Raw genomic sequence first — 5,851 nt, 5'->3', positions numbered from 1 at the left:
CATACCCTTCAACCACCATGTATACCCACACACACCATACATACCTCACCAACCACACAAACCCTTCAACCGCACATATCCTCACACACCATACGTACCCTTCGACCACACATACCCAGAACCAACATACATACCCTCATCCACCATACATACCCTCACACACCATGCATACCCTTCAACCACCATGTATACCCACACACACCATACATACCCTCACCCACCACATGTACCCTTCAACCACCATACATACCTCACACACCACACATTCCCAGAACCACCATACATACCTCACACACCACACATACCCAGAACCACCATACATACCCCCCACAAGACACATACCCTAACCCACCATACATACCCTCACACACCATACACACCCTCACCCACCATACATACCCTCATCAACCACATGCAGCCTCACACACCATACATACCTTACCCACCACACATACACTTCAACCACCATACATACCTCACACACCACACATACCCAGAACCACCATACATACCCCCCACAAGACACATACCCTAACCCACCATACATGCTTTCACACACCATACACACCCTCACCCACCATACATACCCTCATCAACCACATACAGCCGCACACACCATACATACCTCACCCACCACACATACACTTCAACCACCATACATACCTCACACACCACACATACCCAGAACCCCCATACTCCCCCCCCACAAGACACATACCCTAACCCCCCATACATGCTTTCACACACCATACACACCCTCACCCACCATACATACCCTCATCAACCACATACAGCCGCACACACCATACATACCTCACCCACCACACATACACTTCAACCACCATACATACCCCCACACAAGACACATACCCTAACCCACCATACATACCCTCACACACCACACATACCCACAACCACCATATTACCCTCACACACCACACATACCAACAATCCCCCTATTACTAACACACACTACACATACCCTTCAACCACCATATATACCCTCACTCATCATACATCCCCTCACACACCATACACACCCTCACACACCATACACACCCTCACACACCATACACACCCTCACACACCATACACACCCTCACCCACCATACATACCCTCATCAACCACCACACATACCCTTCAACCACCACACATACCCCCACCACCATACATACCCTCACACACCACACATACCCACAACCACCATATTACCCTCACTCCCCATACATACCCTCACACACCATACATACCCTCATCAACCACATGCAGCCTCACACACCCCATACACCCTCACACACCATACATACCCTCACCTTCCACACACCATACATACCCTCACACACCACACATACCCACAATCACCCTATTACTAACACACACTACACATACCTTTCAGCCACCACATATACTCTCACTCACCATACATACCCTCACACACCATACATACCATTCAACCACCATATATACCCTCAGCCACCATACATACCCTCACACACCACACATACCCACAACCACCATATTACCCTCACACACCACACATACCCTCACCCACCATACATACCCTCACCCACCATACATACCCTCACCCACCATACATACCATCACCCATCATACATACCCTCACCCACCATACATACCCTCACACACCATACATACCCTCACACACCACACATACACACAACCACCATATTATTATCACACACCATACATACCCACATCACCCTATTACTAACACCCACTACACAACCATGCCCACACCCACTATGATACCATCACCCATCTCACACATACCTTCACACAACACAACCTCCCGAACCTAAATTACATATCATCCCCCCACACACATTCTGACACAATGTAAACACTAAAAACCAACTGACAAACCAGACAATAAATACACGACAGATTAACAAGTACTAAAAGGAGATAATATGCTGCCTGATTATGTGACATATTTGGACCATATCAACTTCCACCAGTAAATATATTTAATCACTAAGGGAGTTAACTCTTACATAAATTATGTGTAAGGAATATGTTTGTGTTAGTTAAGGCGATGATACCTGCATGTACATAAAACTACAATTGAATTTTCTAGTCAAGGGTTTTGCCTTCCTTTGGACACTGAGGAAACGAAATGCAGGGTAATAAAGACTAAATGTAACAGATAACCTATTTAAAAGATACAACGAAACAATGCCAATACAATGTATAGCAAAATAATGCTCATGAATTTTTTGAAGGGAGATAACTCTAGTGTAAATTGTAGGTTAATATAAAACCTAATACAGTGAATACATGTAACCCTTAAATGGGAGTTGAGTCTCTCCATGGAATCGAAATACTTAAATAACCAAATACGTAGTTATCTTTGTTTACATGATAACCTGTACAAATCGAAAACCTGTCTAAAATGAACGGAAATAATATATCTCGATTTTGTCCTTTTAAGTCTGTGTTCTATTTAAATGAATTGATTACATCTGCTATTTTGCAATAAAATATTAGTTCCTTAATTTCCAATTCTTTTTCTTTAGAAATTAAGGAGATGCTTTAAACTACGTCTTTTTTCTGTTATTTTGTAAGAGTGGCCTCCCTTATCAAATTATCATTATCGAATGCAGTGTGTTAAAATCCAAAATTACCATGAACAAAATAAAAGTATGTGTTCTAGATTTCATACACAGGGACATGCTAATCTGTCACAGCTGCTGTATTTGGACCCATCCTGGAGTGTAGAGAGTAAAATAAAACTGGTTCAATGTTTAGGTCACGTTGGACATTGGGGGAAGGGGATTTTCACCGGAAGTTGACTTCAACCCCGAACATGTCTAAAGTTACTCGTTACGTATCAGTTTAGGTCCGATCACAGCTGCTGGTAACTAATTCTCATGTCCCTGTGGTTCTATATAATGATGTATTTCTTTCAAGAGCGAAATGTCATAATATGAACCGAGTCCAAATTTCCACCCACACAAGATATTCATTACGTTAGTTTAAATAATGTTTAATCAATCACCCAATACAGTTATAACATACATACAAGTTTCAAAAGGAAAGGGAAAGCACGCTCAGAGCTTTTATATATATATATTTCTATTTGTACATGTTGTTAAATCTAGAACTCTTCTGAAAAGGGAACGCATGTCACAAGTAAGACATCAGCATACACCCTTAAATGTAAAAGATCATTTAAATAAACCTGGGTGTCATTTTACGACAAGACAACAGCGCCGATATATAAACCGACATAATCAGCTTCGAATTTCAATTCTGCCAACATTTACCTGATACGGGATTTAAAAAAATCATTTGTAAATATTTATTTAACTTTCATTAGCTTTTGTGTGTGATGTTGATAGCTTTCAACTCCTACAAAGTCCTGTCAGTATTTCTGTTAAACAAACTGTGGCATCGAAATTTAACCCACGCTTAGTGGTACCTATCACGAAAGCACCATTGAAAACAACATGTATATATATATATATATATATATATATACCCCTCCCGTGGAATGTGTAGTGTCCGCCATTGTGTGCATTTTAATATTAACACCCAAACAAATATTTCGGGTACATGCTAGCTGTATATTGTGCCTGGGATAAAAGGTTTACGTGTGTTGATAAAGGTTTACACTTTTACTCGAACAAACAGTTATAAATGTAGAGATTTATCACACTTCAACTTCGGAGGCTCTACAGTATATAGGTTTAAAATCGCCATGGTAGAAAAATAAATCGGCATATAAACTATAGACGATCGTGATTTATAACTACTAAAGAAAAATGTCGAAGCTTACGAGGCGCCACCATAATATATATAAAACTGTCCGGACTAGAGAGGCTCACCTAAGAATCTGGAAAAGCGAAGTTCTATGGTACAATAATCAAAGTTTCCGTATAAGAGAGGTTCACCAAGAATCGGTATATATGTGTACGGACTAAGAGGTTCCGCTCTTCTATAAGTAAAAGTCTGCGGACTAAAGCGGTTCCACCGTTATATAAACAGCTGTTCGGACTAAGGAGAGGCCCTACTGTATAATTAGCTGTGGAATCAAAATTGAATCCACACTAAAAATCAGGAAAATCGAGGTTTACCAACGAGTCCAGAATAGTGAGGGTCTAATTTACTGTAAACAGAAGTGTCCACACTATGGAGCCCCCCCCCCGATTTTTTTTTCATATTTACAGATGGATTCGGACTATGAAAGCTGTCCATTGTGCGATGAAGCTACGATTTTGGACTTTAAAGTGACGCTGTTTTCTAAACGAAGTCCAGACTAACGAGATTACATTCAGCAAGGTGTTCAAACTACAAAGATTTAACTGTACGTAAGATGTACGGAGTAAAGAGTTTCCTTTATATTTTAAACCATGATGTCTGAAAAAAAAATCAACTGTATTATAAACTGCTAACTTACATGTATATGTCCGGACTAAGGGGTTTGCTAAACTGTAAAGAAGGGTGTCCGGTCTAAAGAGTATCCGTTATATCATAAACAAATAAATCCGGATTAAAGAGGTTCGCTTTACAACAGACTAAAAGTCCAAACTAAGCAGATACCACTGTACGAAAATCGAAAATGTCCGGATAAAATAATGGTATTTCATTGTGTCATAAACCACGACTATTGCCAAGAGGTTCCATTGTACCATAAATCAAAGGGTCCGAACTAAAGAGGTTCCACCGATACATTTGTATGGACAAATGTACTTTGTTTATAGTACAGTCAAACAACCCTAATCCGGACACATACATTTATTGTAGTTTGACTGTCCTGGATTAACAAATACTCTAAACAAAGGTGTCCAGTCTGAAGAGGTTACACTGATCTAAAAACGAATGTGTTCGGACTTAAGATATTCCACTGTACGGACTGAGGAGAGTCTATTGTTCTCTAAACAATTTTGCCCGGAATTCATTGTATGATAAGCAAAGGCGTCCGGACTAAAGAGATTCAAATGTAAACACAAAGCGTCGGAAAAAAGAAAGTCCATTGTAATAAAAACAAGCACGTCCAGACTATGGATTACCCACTTTTTCTTATCAGCTTCATCTGAACTATCATAAAAATCTGTCCGGATTAAACAGGTTCCACTTTAGCATTAACAAAAGTGTCCGGACTAAAGTTTCACGTGAAACAAAAATACTTAACTTATTGCATGGACGTTGCAATTGTATACACATCAAATATGTCCGGATAAACGAAATTCCACTGTACTTCAAGTCTATCTTTTCGTTATATAAAGGGTTTACCGTACTATAAACAAATGTCTCCAGACAAAGAGGTTTCACCGTACTTCGTATATAAACAAACGTCTCCGGACTAAAGAGGGTTCACCGTACTACGTATATAAACAAACGTCTCCGGACTAAAGAGGGTTCATCGTACTTCGTATATAAACAAACGTCTCCGGACTAAAAAGGGATCACTGTACTTCGTATATATAAAAAAAACAACGTCTCCGGACTAAAGAGGGTTCATCGTACTTCGTTTATAAACAAACGTCTGCGGACTAAAGTGGGTTCACCGTACTTCGTATATAAACAAACGTCTCCGGACTACGAGAGTTCATCGTACTTCGTTTATAAACAAACGTCTCCGGACTAAAGAGGGTTCAACGTACTTCGTATTTAAACAAATGTTTCCAGACTACGAGGGTTCATCGTACTTCGTATATTAACAAATGTTTCCGGTCTTAAGAGAGTTCACTGTACTTCGTATATAAATAAATGTTTCCGGTCTAAAGAGGGTTCACTGTACTTCGTATATAAACAAACGTCTCCGGACTAAAGAGGGTTCACCGTACTTCGTATATAAACAAACGTCTCCGGACTAAAGAGGGTTCA

This window comes from Mizuhopecten yessoensis, unplaced genomic scaffold, assembly GCF_002113885.1.
Source record: "Mizuhopecten yessoensis strain PY_sf001 unplaced genomic scaffold, ASM211388v2 scaffold8361, whole genome shotgun sequence".
NCBI classification, from domain to species: Eukaryota; Metazoa; Mollusca; class Bivalvia; order Pectinida; family Pectinidae; genus Mizuhopecten; species Mizuhopecten yessoensis.
Note: the sequence above shows the minus strand (reverse complement) of the source record.